The sequence below is a fragment of the Aythya fuligula genome, chromosome 2 (genome assembly GCF_009819795.1).
Source record: "Aythya fuligula isolate bAytFul2 chromosome 2, bAytFul2.pri, whole genome shotgun sequence".
Lineage (NCBI taxonomy): Eukaryota > Metazoa > Chordata > Aves > Anseriformes > Anatidae > Aythya > Aythya fuligula.
The window spans coordinates 64428794-64448724 of NC_045560.1; the positions used below are offsets into that span (position 1 = coordinate 64428794).

The 19931-nt window shown below is 40.1% G+C and overlaps 1 protein-coding gene across 3 annotated transcripts in view; it reads right to left on the reverse strand.

Moving 5' to 3' along the window:
• Positions 1-19931, reverse strand: part of PHACTR1 (phosphatase and actin regulator 1) — a 306420-nt gene that overhangs the window by 159503 nt on the left and 126986 nt on the right. The window lies entirely within an intron of this gene.

Consider the following 19931-nt stretch of genomic DNA (forward strand, 5'->3'; position numbering starts at 1 on the left):
AATCCCTAAGCCATGCAAAGCATCCTGCATGTTGCACTATGTTTAGGCTCATGTTGAATGGAGTAAGTCACCTCAGGTTACGCATTACCCTGAAGGACTTGATTTTCCATTTGTCACACATCTAAAATTCTCAACAGTTTCAAGTAAGTGTTAGGAGAACAGAGAATGCAGAACTGCTCAGGAACAAGCAGATGAAATCCTAAAAAGTGCACCTCATGTAGGTGTGAGTTCATGCTCTGAGAAGCTGTCCCTTTGAATGTCCAGTGCTGAGACAGTTTTTGCTGCATTACATGCTTGGAAAGAGAAAGCTGAGGACAATTTGATCCCCTACCAGTCACACAGCAGTTCAGACACTCACGGTGGATTTCCCTCTAACTTAATCATTGCCTTTGAGAACACCTTCAGCTGGGCTGTGATTCAGAACATAATTAGGTAGGCAGAAGACATGGCCAGAGTCCTGAACTTCCTCAGAGTTCAGTGCTGCCTATTACAGGCATCCAGCACTGCTGCATTAGAGAAATGGGTCAGGAAAGGAATGCAGATTTCTGTGTCAACTGCCCTGAATTTGGGAAATGCTGTCTTCAGTACTGTGGTGGTGTGCCTCTCCTGTTTTAGGAAAGGCAACTAGTGTGATATATTCAGCAGAGCTGAAGACCAGCAGAGGTGGTTTTGTAAGGCAAATTGGTCTTGTAGTTAAGGAACTGGGTAGGACTTAAGGCATGAAAAACTGGGTCAGCCATCAGTCTTCTGCAGTCTCTCTCTCTATGACCTTACTTCCAATGATTTGACATCTCAGCTCCTTGGTAAAGAGCAGTCATGCAGAAGTTTCTGTTTTTCAGAAAAAAAAATAATTTTGCAAGGTATTCTGAAGGTATTTGCATATGATGGAGAGAGAACACTTATAAAGACTGTTCAAATACAAAGATCTGCTTTTTATAGCAAAATAAGAAGGAAACAAATTCACCTCAGATCTGTAAACAGCTTCCATATGCAAAACCCTGCAATTTTTAGTGACATCACTACTATCTCCCAACCCCAAACAGCTTATAGAGATGAACAGGAGCAACCTCCTTCTCAGGTAGAGTTTGGAGCAAAGATTGTGTAACTATTCCTACAGGTCAGGTCTGAAATTCTTGAGCAACTTGGTCCAACCTCACAGGTCCACAATACAGTGAAAGAACCACTGAGCATTACGGGAACGGACTGAGCTTTTGCAATCAGATCCCAGGAGACTGCAGGTGCCCAGCTGTTAGGGGATGTTTGGGAATAAAACAACTTCTCTGGTGGGTAACACAGATTCCATGTGGATACAAACCTGAAATTATCATGGAGAAAGGCCAGCACATTTTTTGCTTGCAGGTGCTATGTATTTGGAATGCAAACGAGTCCTGAAGCCATCTGCTAGTATGTCTCTTGCAACATGCATTTTGCTATAACATGCAAATTGCCTTCATTCCTAAGAGCTGCCTTATAGAGAATCTGAATTTGCCACAGTTCATAAACAAAAATAAGTTTAATTGTGATCTGTGTAATAATGGTGAAAGCTGCTGCTGGTAATCAGTTCTAGGACAAATACTGTAAAATGAACGCACTACAGTACTTCTGCAGAAAATGACTTTTTTGACTTGTTTTTAAGATAAGTCAAAAAAAAAAAGAAAAAAAAAAAAGCATAACAACTCTTCCACTGCTTCAATATGTGGCTGCAAAAGCTGGCATAATTTTATTGCACAATGGACACCAAAATCAATGAAGAGGATGTCAGACAGTTGGTTATTTGACAGTAAATCAACAAACTCGAGTTCTATTCCCAGTCCATATTCACTTCTTGTATAACCTTGGGAAACCATTTGTACTTTTATTTCTTCCCACCCCAGCCCTTTGCCATTAAGGAAAGTGCCACTACCATGGAGAAGAGATGAAGCAGCACCCCCTTTAAATTGATGACTACGGAGATATGGACTCTTATCTGCAGCAAAAATCTTTGAGGCTCCACCCTGCTTTCTATTTTTTTTTTTTTTTCCTGCAACATGTCTCTCTGTGTCGCCTGGCTGAGAGTCTTTTTTGGGTCATCATGCCCGCAAACAATTTCTGTGAAAGCAAGAAGAGATGCTGGAACCAAACAGCCAAAAGACACACCTTCCACACCTCAGAAAATAAGATTTTTGGTTACTTCTTTCTCCAAGTTTTGGCACAGCACAAACATCCCATTGGCAGTCAGGGCATCCCTCAAGTCTGCCCTAAGCTTCTCAGCTAAACCATGCAGAGGGTTTCTCTGCAAGCAGGACAGGCTCCCTCCTTTCCCAGCATAAATAAATGGACATCAGAAACCACAAGGAAGCCTTTCAGCTACTTTTTCCCTTGTGCTGCCACCAACACAGTCCAAAGGTTGCCTTGGAGCATTATATTGGATCCCTGAAGAAGCTGTGGCTAACAGATTGGCACTGTCCCGGTGGCTGCAGGTTAAAAACACTAGACAGATGCTAGTCTAAAAAAGGATGGATCACTTTTTCTCAACAGTTTAACCTTTCTAACCAAAATACCATGATTCACTTGTTTTACAGTCTGTTGTACTGGGCACGGCTATGATGGAGTTAACTTTCCCTGCAGCAGTCCCATACAGTAAAACCACCACATGTATTTAGGCAGTGTTGTTTTTGCAGGGATCCCCCTGTACTTGGCATTTTTTTCTAAATATTTCCCTTTCCTTCCTGTTTCCTCTGCCCACTATACTATGAATCCCAGTGAAAATAATAAATAAATAAATAAATAAATAAAAAGAAAACTAATTAACAGCTGCTCTGGTGATTAATGGAAACAATGTGACGTTCTGTTACACACACTGAAACAAACTGATCAGCTTGGATTGAAGAGGAAAACACTTACAATTTGATCCAGTGACAGCGGCTGTTTGCCAGGCAGTTAGTTCAGCAGGATCTGGCCCAATGAGGGCCGCTCCAGTGTGCTAGGCTGACAGTGTTTCTGTGCATTTCTGCTTACTGCAGGGCACATCAGCAAAACTGGGAGGGCAGGGAGGAGAGTCAGCCTGAGACTCCTGCAGGCCACAATAGAAGATGACCTTTTTAGTTCTGCAGCTATAAACACATTCTTAAGCAACAATCCCATGCAATTCTCAAAAAAAGTCACAAGCCCCAGAGAGCCAGGTGATGAGTGCTGCACAAACAAAAACAAACTGAAGGGAGAAGAAAGGAAAGAAAGTGCCTGTTGTTGGCCTTCCATGTTCAGCAGCGCTGCTGAAGCTTCACATGGCTTATTCTTGCTCTACATGCGGAGCTCTCTGCGTCCTGTGCACACTTTGCCATGATGGAGCTCTCTCTGCGCTGAGGAGAAGCCCTGCTTTATTTCAGTGTGATGCCATATGGTATGATAAAAATGAACAGAAAAGGTTATACACATAAAACACATGAGCTTATGAACACCTGTTTTCTGCAAGTGTGAAGCACTGGTGATGGTAAAAGAGTTCTAAGGATAGAAAGGAAGATGCCATCATCCCCAGAACAACAGACGGGAAGTTGCTGAGCTGCCATTTGAATGTTGAACAGAGAACACACAAAAAAACCAGACATATATGCATAATTAATTCACAAAGGCCTGATGAAGCTAAGGATAAACACCAGCAATGAACCAATGTGGAATCTGGATCCGTAAAGCTGCTGGGCAAGCAATCATTCACATGAGATGATACTCAAAGGAAGAGACAATCTCCATGCTGAAATTACAGGGGAAGTTCTTTCTCTAGTAAAGTCACTGCAAGTACCAGCACCAGAACCAATAGTCACTACAGTCCTATCAAGGTCATTAGCTCCCACCACAGGAAATGCAACCTGCATTTTTGTGTCTGATTTAGACACGGCATGCCCTGGTGTTTTAGTGATCTGTTTGGAGCACTTTGCAGGTCCTGCACAACTGACTCTCCAGAAGAATGGAAAGACTGCTTTTACCTTGATAATAGACACAGGACAGAGCAGGGGCAAGAATTTGGACTCAAAAGCACTCCTGCACCCTCAGTTTACATCTATCTACAATCTCAAAGTCAATAAAAAAGCAGTTCCAAACACCTCAGTAGATGTTAATTATAAGACTCAGTAGGTGTCAGTTATAAGACTGAAACCAAAGAGACATCGTAATCAAGTCAAGCCTGGCCAGTTCAGCAGTTCACATAGTTGTACATCAAAGCATAAACCAAAACGCAATAGCACTGGTAACTCGGAGACATAAAACATGCAGCAGATTCCTACCTAGTTATTCCCTGCTTGACACTGAAAGAATACAAAGTCCAATACACACTGTGGATTTTCACTCCTGCCATCCCCAAAATACCTTTTTCCTTCTGCTCATAGATAAGTAGTTCTGCACCTTCTGCTTTCCTCCCATCAAAACCAGAGCTGTCTTATATGCAGATGCAGATAAAGTATTTAAAAAAAAACAACAAAAACACAACCACTGCAGAAATAAACCTGCAGTCAGGTACCTGGCTGCAACTATCATTCCTCACAAGGTTATGCTCCCCCACAGCACACTAAAAAAAGCTCAGTGAGGGGAGAAGGCAGAGCACGTGTATGTGCATCTGGGGGATAAACTGGATGTGACATTGTCAGAAATGCTCCCAGCAATGAAAATGGGAAGGAGAGGGTCCAGAGGAGTATTCAAAGCCTTTGGAGTAAATAAAGGCAAAAAATGGCCAGCTCTAGGCACCAAACAGGCAGAACTGCTCCCACATAACGAGTTAGTTTTATAACCTCTTCCTATGGATACAGAAATAAGGCACATTAGTTTTGTTGGCTGTAAGTAAAAACTATGGCTGAAAAAAACACAAAGCAAACAGGACAATAGGAGGATTCCTGAGACTTGCATTACAATTGTTTCAGAATATGAATACTAATTTTAATAAAATCAAATGTTTTGCTTAAAGTAACATGGAAAATACAGCAGAAGCCCTGAATTTCAACAAGCAGTGAAGAAACTTGAAACTGTGGATCCAATCAAGCTTTTGATATATGACAAACTTGACGAGTGGAATAGCCTTTTCTGGAAACTCTTGAATGCAAAGACAGCACATAAAGCAGGTCAAAGTCACCAGCTTTTAGGATGCCACTACGGTTTTCTTACTGTTTTCTTCAGAATTGTACACAGCTCAAGATGGAAGTAAAAGAAACTGCTGAGAAAAAAAAAATTTACTTGCAATTGCTAGTACCTAAAATCTTTGGTGATCAACTTGAGGCACCTGAGAAAACCTCAGTCTTTCTGGATCTGACGCTTGGCATATCCTGAAACTCCATCCCCTTTACAGTGTGTTGGATAGACTCGAATACCACAAAATCCCACAAGTCTAACATGTTCAATTCCTTGTCACAGGCATTCAAGGACCGAGCAGTGCTTTGTCTGCCCTGTCTTCAGAAAGGTTTGAATCATCTGGCTTTAAGGAACATTTAAGAAAAATAGGTCAAACTGAACTTTATATCACAGGCAATTGTAATGAAGTCAATCAGTTTTGTACAAGCATTGCTGTAAGCACAAATTGCCCCCACACTTCTGTCCACATGACTAACCAAATTAATTCTTGATGATATTGAGAAGCATGGCTTCCCAAAGCACATACACAGACTAACATTCCCTGCTGATAACCTGCATTTTTATTGTCACTTCTCAGGTCCAAATTATGGAGAATGATCAGATTGCAGATACCTTTAGGGAAGTAACATATCCAGAAAAAGTAAGAGCGTGGCTTGAAATTGCTAGACAGACCAAAAGACTTATTTCAAAGCAATTAAATGGACAGTTATTATCTCAGAAACTCTCTACTGGTCACTGAGATCACCAGCCTACAATGGACAAAGTTAAGATCAGAATATAAAAGGGATGAGTGGATTTTTTGCTTTTATAAATGACTCATATTAAGTCTTTTGCTCGTAGTTCAGAGCAGTTTATTTGAAGGTCAGGGGAAATGACTGTGCATGGAATACACTCATTTAGGGAATACTTTTACATACACAAAAAAGAGGTTAAATGAAGAGTAAGTTTTGCAGATTTTGCCCCCCAAATCTCACTTGTTCTAACATAGTCCTATTCTCTTGCCAAACTTTCCAGGCTGATAGCCTGGAACCTGCCACGTCTCTTGCAGGTCACCAGGTCAGCCACACAGAACTAAAGAGCTTTCATCTCAGTTCAACTGCTTATGATGGATCCTCTGGTTTGCAGGGCAGTTGTGTTTGAGGGGATCTCAGAAAATCATAAAATGTAAAACTTTTGGAAGACTTAAGTGTAGGGAAAGACAGAAAGCAAGTCCAGTAGAGTCAAACCCTGAGCAAGCTCAGACGAAGAGCAAGAGGCTGAGCTGAAGCAGCAAGCTAACTGTTCGCAAGGTGTAACGGAGGTACAAGCAATGGGAAATTCAGATGAGTAGGCAGGCAGGCAGAGATTCAGGAGGGAACATGAGGTGAGTGGAGGTAGCATTCAGCATGAAGAGAAAGCAGATAAAGGGAAGGAGGAGGAAAAGAAGATTAGACAAGCTGTGAATAGACACTCAAGCTTTCAGGGTGCCTTGAACTGGCAAGACCCTCCCAACCTTCAGAGGCTTCCCCACCACCAAAAGCACATTGTAATTACATGCGAGCAGTGCAGAAACCTGGAATACCCAAGTGGCTGTAAAGGAAGATTAAGGCATGCTGGCAAAGTGGTAGATGGAAGCTTTCCATAAGCATCTGCCTCCACTGGGCCTGACAGCAGCACACACTGTCAAATCTTCTCACTTCAATAAGCTCTCACATGTTTCTCAAATTAGGAAGAAAAAAAAAAAAAAGAGACAACAACAAATCCCTAGGAATAGCATGCAGTTTCTATACATATCTCCCAGTGAACTAGCAGCTCACGGTACTGAAATAAAGCAAGAAGCCTTCTGACAATATAATGAGCATCTTTTTTCAGTCTTTCCTCCCTCAGCATAAACACAGACTCTATGAACAGCACAGAAATGAGCATGAGGAACCTTTCACTTTCTCTAAACAGCAGCAGAAAAGGATTTCGTCCTCTCCTCATTTTAGCCCCCTACTATCTTTATTGCATGACCCAGTCATTTTTCACTGTCAGACCCCTATCTCTTAGTTGCTACTTGTACTTTCACTGTAGATTGGTAGGAAATATAACACACAGAGGGAAAAGTTTGGCTTTGTATGCCGTCATTCCCTCACTGTCTCCAGAGTTTAATGTAACCAGGCTAGTCTGGACATTAACAACAGCCAATGTATGTGCCTTCAACAGATCTTTCCGAAAAAAGGCCATATTAAATATTGTTTGCCTCTTTAAAACCTTCAGTAGCAGTCAACAGAAGAAGCTGGAGTGTGCTAAAGGATGCAAAGAAAGAACTGCATAATCACAATTCTAGAACATATTTTTAAGCGCAATTTGTAGAGCTTTTTAACATCTGCTTGTTGGATAATTATAAAGCCTAAAGATTCAGTTTGGATTTTACTAATATTTCAGGATCTCTTATAACAGGAAGGAAATACTAACAGAAAAAAATAGGCATCAAATTCCTAGGAAGAGCATGCAGTTTGTATGCTATGTTGGCTCAAATCTAAATCAACTTTCTCAATGAAGTACTGTCATAGTGCATTACTAAATACCTATGCTCCTCTTTGAAATCTTAGCTATCGTGTATGCAAATAAATCATAAGAATTTAGTCCCTAACATGTTTTTTTTTTTTAGCGTGAGTTTTTATATTTTTATCTTCTGAGGTTTTACTAGTCCAACTGCTCCATATCATAATGCCTATCATACATCATAACGCCTATCTGCTGAAGCTTAAGCCTCCAGGAGACAAAGGTGGAGGCAGCACAAAAAGTAGGATGTTGTTTTTACTACTAGTTTGAACAGGAGTAGAATGTACAATGGAAGGACAAAGTAGAAAGTCTGCACAGTGGAAGAAATGCAGAAAAATAGTGTAATACCCACTGCAGATCTTTTTAGTTGCTTTGTATTACAGAAGTTCCAAGCCACCCCAGCAGACCTCAGGACTACAGTATACAATGTACTCTGAGTAAACATTTCAACAGACTTTTTGTCCTTTCCTTCATGTTTCCTCTAAGTGCAGTAATCCTCTGAGCTTAAAGCATTCCAGCACCAAGTCTCTGCTAAGACTCTAGGTGCATCACACGGAGGCCATTATCAGATGGAAGCTTTCAATCAGTTTATGGATTATGACTGAAAATTTATCAATAAAATTTATACTAAGAGGCCAAACACATCTATGCTCCTTACATCGCTATGAACAACTAAGTACTTTTATTATTCATGAGCAGTATTTATAGACCATGCTGAGAGAAAATCCAGGAGAGAATGCACAGTTTGCATTCTCTTGTGAGGCTTGTGCAGAAGCAGCCACTTCTGAATAAAAAGATAATTTTGTCTCCCCACAGAAGATTAAGGCTAGTTACTCATCTTCAACAGTAAAACCAAGTTGCCCAGGAAGGTTGTGAAATCTCCATTTCCTGAGCTTTTCAAGACTGGGGTGGACAAGTCCCCAAGCAATCTGATCTACTTAGACCTGCTTTAAGCTCCATAGCTCACATCCAATCTAAATTATTCCACAATTCTAAAACACTCAGTTTCAGTCAGTATCATCTTCCTCTGACTTGTACACCTTTGTGCTAACAACCACAAGCAGTCTAGCTAACAAGAGTGTCTATTGATTACCAAGCTGTAGCTTACGAAGAAACTTGTGCCATGTATTCCTGCATTCTGCAGCTGCAAAGCAACCAGGCTCTCGCTAGCCTGGATAACAACTTCCAGACACTCAGCTGAGATATTTGAATGGGATGTGACCATAGCCCTTTGCTCTAGGTGAGTTGTGCTCATGAGGATACATGCAGCTTTTCAAAGTTTTCTCCAGAGAAACTTTGGCTTTCTTCCTCACGGGACCTCCAGCAATTCTTCTTGAGAGATCTCATGCACTGTAAACTGCAGATAAGCTTTTCAAGTGGAAGTGCTACTTTTCTTCTGGCCATATTTCCACATTTTTCTAGATGCTTTGAGTGATCCTGGACTATGAACATTTTGCATCTATGTCTTGTAACCTTTCCTGATAGAGACTCCTCTACCACTTCAAACTTCCTCCATCTGAAAGAGTGTGCCCTCCACACCTCCACACTGTGGTTGCTAGAGGACAAATATCCGGGGAAATACAGCAAGTATGACATGACAAAGTGTGTGCTGCACTGGTTGCCTGATGGACTGCTATCTTTATGCCTGTACAGAAGAAACACAGAAGTCCAAATTGAAAGGATTCCAGCTAAAGGTAAGGTGCTAGCTGTTCTCTCTGTGAGAGAGAAGGAATTTTGTGAGCCTGATCTGGCTTCCCACTGGAGGCACAAAGACCAGCAAGGGAGAACAAGTATTTGTTTTGCTTTTTCTCTTGTTCTTCTGACCAAACTAGGACTTAAAAGCAAAGAAGGTGACAAAACAAGAACATGGGCTGTAGAGAATGAAGCAGCTTATTATAAAGCTATTATGAATAGTTGGCTTGCTGCTTAGCTAGGGGACAACGAGGTTAGCAATTAGTGATGACGAATGGTTGAAGAGGTTTTATAATGATATGGAAAGATTTTCATCTTTATATCACACACGTTGAATTCAGGTCAAGTCAGCACCAACTGAACGTGAATGCCATATGATTTATTTCATCAGGCTGTGTGGAATAAGTTTGGTCTCTTATAAGCTCTTTTGGACAAAGGCTTATTCATAAGTAATTATCTGTAATAAGGACCTCAATTTGCATGAGGAACTGCTTTATACAAGGTACTGTTCAAACAGCCCAGCCTTGAAAAGGCTGTGATTCAACTAGATACAACTGCAGAAGTATCACCTGCATTTAACTATGACAGAGAAAAAGATGCATAGCTTGTCCAGTGTCTTACAGAAATCGTGCCAGAGCTTTACTTGAATCCACATTCAATTACAAGGCAGTTCTTCCTGCCTGGCCATTTAGAAATTGCACAGTGCATGTCAGAGGCCATGTGCTGCATGTCAACTACAGTCTACATAAAGAAGCAAAGAACGTAAGGTGCCCTTTACTAGCCCCCGTGTTCAAGAGTTTTCACAACCCCACCACTACTCCCTCCACCCCCTCTGTGAGAAAGATAAGGTGTTACCAAGGAAAGGCAGCAGTTTCTGGTTCACTAACAAGAGCTATAAACATTATCTTCACACACTGGACAACTGCCTCTTCTGCTGGGTTAATATCATAGAAGCCCTGGGATTTGCAAGTCACAACTTGCAGTTCAGCTCTGTACCAGAAATTTTCAGGAACTCAGAATTATGAGTCCTGTATTTTTCATGTTTTGAGAACAATAAGTCCATGAGAAAAAGAGAGGTTAGTGGTAGTGCAGAATGGAGACTTGGTTAAGGGGCCAAACACAGGTAGGAGAATTGGAGGATAAATGGAAGCTAGAAAAAACAGTTGAGCTTAGTAGATGAAAGAAGGTAAAACAAAGTCAAAAGATAAGGAACTAACGTAGAGAGATCCTAGAGGAATGGCAGTGACCTGACAAATCAATGTGGTTATCCTGATGAAATCAATTAGTATTGCCACTGACCTCCCACTGACTTAAAAAAACATGCACCGCAGTGCTTAATCTAAGCAATGTTTCTCTGCTTCACGCTCTGCTTTGAGTCTGTGCAATGAGACCCAATGAGGCACTTGCAGCAGTATAATCTTGTTGAGTAATTGGGACTTTCCAAACTGGATTTCCTTGGGTCCCCAAAATGATTACCACAAAACCAACAGTGCGGAAGGGAGCAGGTAGGATGCTAGTCAGTCTTTGGTTATGTATTCTAGATTGCGCAGCCCATACTATTAGATTTTGTTTTTGACAATTTGCCTGAAGAGAAAATAGTTACAATTATAAGAAGTTTGAAGCATGGACTTCAGGAGCAGGTTTTGAGGACTTGTAAATGAGAAACTTTGTCTCCAAGGCAGGAATGTGCTAATTCAGGTATGACTAAGTAACATTAATCAAAGCATCTAATGGAGGAGGTGGAAGGAAATGTCCCGGTGGCCAGAAAGAAGCACAGTTTTGTAAGGAGGATGAAAGTGGAAACAAAGAGTATAGCTTTGGGTGGCACAGAAGGTGATCTCTTTTCCTTCATTTTTTCCACCTTTTCTCCCTATCCTCTGAGGAGAACAGAGAGAAGCAGGCATTTTGGACAACAGAGCACAGGAAAACAATTCCGTCTTGATTTGGGAAAAACAAGTTAGAAGCTAGCTGGGATGTCAAACCACAGTCAAGGAACTTCTCTACCCCAAAAATACTGCTTGTGTTCTGCTACCTTATCTTTCTGATGTTTTGTTCTGCTGTTAAAAGCCTATGGATGGAATAAATCTATTATCTTTACATTTGGTCTGATGTCACATTTGGCTCTGAGCATTTCTGCTGCACAGTAATGGTAACACTGTGATAACACAACTTGAACAAACACCAAGATTTATAATGCATAGCCCAGGATCTCCAAAAGCATGCAGATGTCCAGTTGCAGAGGTGGTGATGCTGGATTTTAGAAGATGAAGTATCATCCAGAGGTAAACAATTACAAAGAGAATACTAGATTTTGGGAAAATAATAGGGAAATAGGAATGGTCCTGAAGATCCTGAGGAATGAAAGACAATATCCACAACCTGTGTTTTTCTTCATAGGTTTGAAATTGAATATGGTCATTCAGCTTTAGAACACCAAGCTCAACTGTTCACAGAAGTAACTGAGAAAATACATTTTGCCTGTGCATAATAGATACTTGTTTGCCTGTGAGTAATAGGTACTTGTAAAGTTTAGCATGGTTCTCCCATGTGTAGGTAGAGTCAAGAGATGCTGCAAGCACGGCTCATTCACCTCAAACTGACAAGAAGCATGGGACTATTTGAGATGAGAGACACTGTAATACCTCTTAGCTCCAAGGGCATAAATCAGTGATGGTTGATGTTCTGTAACTTATCCACTTTCAATTGTCTACTGGTTGGGAAGATGGGCAATAAAACAAAATACTTGCAGTGATCACACAAAAACTCTATTTAATCAGCATTTAAGTTATGATTACAGAGTGATTGTTTTTGTTTGTTTGTTTGTTTGTTTTCATTTGTTTCATGCATTGCCTTCTGATACCTTTGGCTACAATAGGTGCCTGGAACCACAGCGTCTGATTAGACACAGGTCTTTTATAGAATGTGAACACATCCTTTAAACATGGTAGTCCAAATAAAGGTTTTTGATAATACAAGCCTTATAAAAATAGGTTTTCAGGAAACAATGAATCTATGCAGTTGTGATAACTTAGAAGAATTGGAAAAAGTCACAATGCAAGCTTTGTGTCTGTTTGCTTGATATACCTTTATCATTTTAATCTTTAGAAGCATTCTGTGCAGATTGCTGTGCTCAGAAACAAAATACATTTAAATTCAAACCAAAGATCCTGAAACAAATACTACCACAGGCATTAACAATGCTCCAGTAAATATGCTGGCACACTTTAATATTCCAGGTCAATGAAGCTTATTCTGAGCAAAACATCTGGAGCATTGTAAATCCATCTTTCTTTAAAACTAAGTGTATGCTGAGCTTCTTTTCATTTATTTAAGATTCCATTTAATTACAGTCCTAATCAATGCCATTTTGCAAAACCATCTCCTGTACAAACATCTCCCATTAAAAATTAAATCTTCGTTGTTCTCCCTCATTCTATTGAAAGTAGTTTTTCAGGGCAGAGCATTTAAATCTTAAGTTCTGGTGAGTGGCACTGATTTTTGATGCAAATACAGAATTTAAATGGTGGTATATAGTCAGAAAGTTTTAGAATTCATTCATACCTTCCTCTGATTTTTTTTTTCCATCCTCTGAGCTGGACTGAAACAAACACTTATAATATATAAGGCTAGGTTCAGAACTAGGCAAAGAAACTAATATTATTTGCTTCTTAGGCTTCTTAAAGGTAGTCATTTATACCAGAAATGAAATGAAAAAGGGAGGAGTTCTCCTACCCCATTAAGCTGCTGAACAATTATTTAAATAAGCATTCAATATATTTTGTCTGCTTTTGACTAAGTCAAACTGGGCATCTTTGGAGAATGAACTTTCTTGGTGAAAAACCAATACTACCAAATCCTGGCTATAAATACTGTACAAGCAACCTCCCCTCCTTCCTCTTATGGAAACAAATGCAACCAAAGAGCATTTCTCCTATGCTCTGTACACCCAGACAGCCACCACACCTCAAGATTTAAGAATATGAGGCTGTGGTGCTAGACCACTTATCCCAAAAAGCAAACAAACAAATCAGGCACACCTCAAAAATATATTCATTTACCCACAGTACTTCGAGGTCTTTCCTAAAGCAGATGCCCCAGACTGAAGTCTGATAACTATCCTCTTTTATTCACAAAAATCACTTTGGCCTTGTCTTATAGTAAAAACATCTTCCTAAAATTGTGTCAACTCTTCAGCAGCTCTCCTTTTCCCAATAAAGGTGCAAAGTAACTACTATAAAGTTAATGCCCAGATTAATGTGGAATCAAACTCCCCTGCCATACTAGGCTGGATGCAAATACTTGCAAATATTGCTGTACAACGTGTTTTGCTTTGTTCAGTATGAAGCAAGTGATCCCAAGACTACAAATCTGACTATGAATCTACAAAGGTAATTTTCAAAGAAAAAACACTTACAACCTCTCCAGCTATGCTATAGGAAGTTCAATTCAAAGAGAATGTTTGATTTTCTTGAATCTTATATTGTATAATGATGGCCTCCTATGTAATATTTTAGACATAAATATTATTTTATGTGATGCATAGTCATGAAGAGATCCTACTGAATTCTAGCAAGGGTGGCAGAATTCAGTCCTTAAGTAGCATGAGCCCATTAGAAGGGTGATTAGTAGAGCATCACTGAAATGCCCAAATCTCTCAAGATAGACAACTGTCAAAAGTGTAGCTAAACTGCATAAACAAACACGGAATCCCCAAAGAAAATATTACTACTTATAATTACACTGCAGTAATTATACTGGAGGCCTAAGAGGTATGAGGGCTAGTCACTGTAATAAAAACTCAGGAAGAGTCTGCGTCCTGTTACAAACAGATACTTGCTTTGCAGGTAAATAACTGAGACAGAGAAATGGTTTGCACAAATTCATGGAATATCTGAGATAAAGCTACAAAACAGACAATGCATGAGAGCAGCTTGTGATGGTGACTCCAGTCGGTTCCTGTGGAAGACACATTCACTTAGAAGTCTCCCAATATCTCTGAAAGAAGTGGCTCTGAGTTGCCACTTCAGGCCAATGACCTGCATTTCTTTAAAAGAGACCTCTACAGAGGGCAACGCACGGCTGCACAGGGATACATGGAGGCAAAACATTATCTGGAAGAACTACTGTGCTAACGCATTGTGCATGTAGACATACTGTTAGCTGGCTGTGAGAAGCAGAAGAAAGAGACAGCATTTGCCAGCTTCCCCAGGATTGTGGCAACAGCTAGCAACAGCTGCTTATTGAAAAGAAATAGTGAACGTGCATGGATTGTGGCAGGCTGGGGACAAGCTCTTATGCCAAGATGCAGAAGCAGCATCTCAGAGGTGGCTTTCCAGGATACTTATTTTCTTTATTTCTTTCTTTTCTAAAAATGAACAACCAAGCCCTATTCTGGCTCTTAGAAGAAGCTGCCCAAAGATGTTTCTGGTGGTATGAAGGCTTCTTTTGCTATTGCACAGACCTTGTTTTCTCAGCTTTGTAGTAGCATCCATACGTTACACAGAAAACTAATACATTGTTTGCCTAGAGTATCCCTAAGGGAGCAGAGGTCTGGAATATCTTCATCCATTCGCTGCCCTAGGGCTGATTGCTAGCCTGCACCTGCATCATGGGAACTGAATATGCTGCGCAGCAATAAAAGCTCCTGCAAAGAGAACATGTTTTACAGAAAAATATGAAGAGAAAAAAATCTATAATTATCCAGTCACATTAGAGACAGTGAGATCCTCCCAGCTTCCCAGCCAGGTACAATTAGCAATTGTTATAAACAATCAATGAGTTAATTACAGCAGCAACTTTCCATTACATTTCAAAGGGAATATATTAGGTGGTGGAGGACATCAGAAAATGTAAAGTAGTGCTTTTATTTAAAAGACAAGCAGAAACAATAGTGGGGTAAGCAGTGTATGCCCATGCCCCCCATGACTCCCCAGCAGCACATCTACCTGCCGTGCCAATTGATGCTGACCTCCGTCAGGAGGCTCTGCACCACATTGCGCCTCTTTACCCTTTGTGCATACAGGCTTTGCTCACAAAAAGAGACCTGAAGCCCCAGAACATTCAAAATATACCCCTGCCCCACGCAGAAACTCATCTAACCAGCCAAGTAGCCCCAGAAAGTGTGCTTGGACGTACATCAACAAAATCTAATGATGCAACTGCCATCCACTGCTCTCTTACTCTAGTATGTTTGGAAATGGCTTAAAGAAGTCATAACTGCTAGCAGTAACAACTTTTCACTTTGAACACTGGAATGCTGCTCATTTCCTTAGCTTTTTTTTGTCTTTTTTTTTTTTTAAAGCTACCTCCTAGCAAAGATTAATGACTATCCCTGTGAAATAAGAAGAGGACGGGGAAAAATGTGGGGAAGATTGCTAAGCATAGCTAAAACTTGTGCATCTCTATGTGAATCGTACTTTGATGCAGCAGCTTTGATTTGCTGCAGAAACACATTTTTAGCATGGCATGAGATACTCATTTGTATCAACACAGTTGATAAATTGATGTCTACCAAACAGCTGACAACATCTAGTACCTCGAGCTTTTGTGGTTCATTATGCTCTCAAGAGTGCTCAGGTCTGCATTCCATTATGTGTTACCAGAAAGTAATTTCAGCTTCAAGTAGTGATTGTAGACTTGTTTATCCTGCTCAGTACAGCCAATGAAAATATTCCTGTTGAGTTTCAATTGGTGCCCAGTCCCTTTTTCCTCTGGCAGCTGGGAATTTCATTACAACAGACAGAGACCTGAACTGCTGGGATTCTCCTGGAAGGTTAACCTACAGCTGACAGAAAACCACCATTTCTCTGATAAAAATGAAGTAGCATACATGTATTTTGGGCTCTCCTTTTTCAGGCTAACTGGAGCAAGGGCCTTCACTGAAGGAACAGCTACTCCATTCAGATGAAGGGAATACGCCCTATTTTGGCACCCCAAAATGGTAAATGCATTTGTTGCTAAAAGAACATATATGCTCTGTCTCAAAAATGACAAGCATATAAAAATGATTAGGAATGTATTAGGAAAGTTATAAAGATAGCATTTCTCCCTCTGTAGCCCTAAACAAGGCTGAGTAATGACAAGTTATTACCCTCCTCTGGAGATGCCTGTCAGCTATACTGCCACTTGCTTGGGGGAGTGGGATGAAAGCAAGCTGAACACAAACTGTCCCCTGCCTTCAAACACTGCAAGTGCCAGCCATGCTCATCACATCCGTGCCACCCATCAGTGCCCAAACTCAATGCAGAGCTCAACACAACTCCACCCTCAACTGGTGGTTCATTTGCCAGCATTAGGTATAAACAGTTACCTTCTCCAGCGCTTTGCCAATGACACCCTACAGGTGCTGGGAGGAATCTGGACCTATATTCTTAGACAAGTGTGGATGTTCACACAATGCAGAAAGCTGGCCTGAGAAACTGAGCCACACCTTTTGTCCATTGATGCTATATATACCTAAGTTCTAGACAATGCACTTCTGCTTTAAGGAGAAAAAACTCCCTTTGCAAACTAGTTCCCAATGCAAACTTAATATTTGGTTGCACCCTTCAGTGGATACTGATGGATACTGTTTTTTTTGCTGTCTTATCACTTTCAATCTGAGGTTTTGATGTAATGAAAGCTTCTCTATAAAAACTGCATAGAGACTTCAGAAGAATTATGTTTCCTTAATGGAATGTCACCAGATTATGATTAATTTGCCTTTCCTTGAGGTCTCAGAGAAAGATGATTTAAAAAAGAAAACAAATAACAAAGGCAAATCTGAAGGCCTACATTTTCAAATATGACTAACAACTATGACTAACCCAACTTGAACCACACAAAAGATTTTCAAAAGCAAGGGAGTGAGGATTTTCTAAAAGGCAGCCCCCAATGTGTTCAGCTGACCACACTGACAAAAAAAAACATGGATTATTTGGGAAACAGAAGACTAAAACCCACCAATTTTAATCTCCTCATCAAATACAAACCCTGAAATGAAGCTGTGGACTTTCTTGGGGACACAGTCATGTAAATGACAGAAGCATGGTTTCAAGTGCAGTGATTATACCAACAACTTCTTCAGGGAAAAGCAATTCGTAAGCAAGAAAGCTCAGATATAAAACAGGTCAAAGACACTCCAATATGACGCAAAAGCCACAAAGACCTGAAAACAACAGGTCAATCTAACAGCTTAAAAACGCCACCAATACTGTTCTTCTGAGAAGTCATGCATCAGAAATAGAACGATGAACACACACAGGGCTGACTGCCAAGTAATCACTTCTCCTGCAAACCGAGGCTCTGTGCAACTCGTGTGTGAGAGGTGCACAGCCCTGACCTAACTAGGGAAGGGGTTAAAGTACAGCTTGCCAGTTCACTGAGGTAGACCTTTTAGGATCCATTCCACATTGGTGAAAGAAGGGGTTATTTCCTTGATTTTTATTTATTTATTCATTTTAGGGAGAAAAAAACAGCAAACCACTTTTAAACACCATGGCATATAACTGCTTCTGCTATTTAAGGCATCTGTAAAAAACTGATAAGGATGCCACCATTTATTTATCTCTGCTGATGGTTTCCTGTCTTGGCAGATGGAGGAAAACTACCACCTCAAGCTGAGGTTAGTCACTCCTGCTGCTTATGATACATACTTGGGCCTTGGAGCTACTGCATCTAGACCGTTTGTGAAAGGGACAGCTTCTTTCACGCTGAACTATGCTCACTTCACCTCCCAGGCACAAGCATGTCTGTACAGATGAAGCCTCCCAAGGTCATTTTCTCCCTGTGAAGTGAGCAGTTAGATTAAGTCCATGAAAAACTTGAGCAAAACAGGTAACTTCAAACTACAGGTGGCCACAGCTTGGGAGCAGCAGCAGAATCAACTGGTTTCTCAATGCTAATAATCCCTTCAGCATCCTAACATGCTCATTTAAAGACCTGAAGTTTTCCCCAGGAGATGTAGCTGTGATCTGGGTCAGGTCTACAGTGAGTAGATCAGCTTGGTCTTCGTGAATTGGAGAAAGTACATTCAGCTAGTTATATCATGTGGACCTGTTTTGTGTTTTTTTTTTTTTTTTTGTTTGTTTTGTTTTTTTTTTAAATAAAAAAAAAGCCTTATGCTCAAAAGCCTTACATGCTTAAACACACACCTTTCTTTCCTATTCTCGTTTCAGATACTTTTACTACAGTTAAAATTCAACAGAGAAGTCATCTACTCTCCCCCCTGTCCTTTTCCACAAAAAAGAGAAGTCAGTAAGGCATAGTTGAGCATAAAATAATAGTAAAACTTGGCTGTCTGGATCAGCACTATGCAGGCAGTATAACTGAAAGAAATCTCATTAGCATGACATAACAGTCATTTATAATAAGCAAGATTTAATGTTATATACCACAGCCTGATTAATTTGCAGATATTTCTATTAGTGGGAATGGTGCTCTACAAGTCTCAAGTTTTAGTTCATTGCACCACATTAAGCAAAAGATGGGAAAGGTGCAAGGAGAGAGATTCATCTCTGTGTAACTCCACTGACTCCAAAAGCAGATCCATGTCATTCTTGGAAAGGCTTTGACTTGATGTCAAACACATGAAGACTCTGAAGGATCCTCCAGATGACCATTTTCCAGCAGGACATTGAAGATGTTTTGGTTTTGCTTTTTTTTTAAACTGTTTTCCCACTACATTTATCAGTGTACATAAACTATTGAAATGAAAAAGATGAATCTCCATGCTTCAAAATGTTTTGGGATACATTCACACTTGAACAGTCAGCTAAGTGCCATAGGGCAAACGCACATCACAGAAAACAAGGCTTTTAGTCCTATCTGCCATTACATCTGAAAAGGTGGTGTATCTTCTGAAAATATAACATTTTTCTAGGAAAGCTTTTCTTTGCAGTGCTCAGTAAAATTCAGCTTCCCACTGCAGAAGTTAAAAACAAACGAACAACAAAAACAGGAAAAAAAAAGCACTTGCATACAGTCCCTCCTTACAGGGAATCTCCCAAACCTCTTCTACAGCTTTGAAAACTAACAATCTAAATTTTCCAAAGTTAAATCTTGCTTACTTTCACACTAAGCTGCTAAAAGATGGAGCACTATTTTAACGTTAAACCATTAAATTGAGCAACCTGACATCCTAAAATCCCTTCAAATCTCAAATATTCTGTAATGCTAAATAGTGGTTGTTTAATCGAAACTCAGTTTTGCTATGTTGGAAAATACATGTAATTCTGGGAAAAGTTGTTTAACTCAAACTGAACATCCCTGAAAAACTAGATTCAGAAAAACAGCATGAAAAATTTGAGAGTAATGTTCCAATTTGTTTTGATACAGAATAAAGTCTGGGCAATCACATGGGTCTTTTATTCCTATTTCACTGTCCTAAAATAACTCAAAGTGAGACAAGAATTATTTTCAAGTAAAAATATTACTTCTTCCATACTGTCGTCTTCCCCTCATCTTTCTGTTTCTTTGCATTTGTCCTGGGACAGGGGAAACAACCTTTAAACAAAGTCAAAAAATGTTCTCCCTTTCTGCAAGAAGAGTTCTTTTTCACCATAGGTGTACTCAAAAAAGTTTTTACCATTCTCTTAAATTGTCAACAGCATTGTGGATCTATGGTGATCTCTGACAACTGGTTA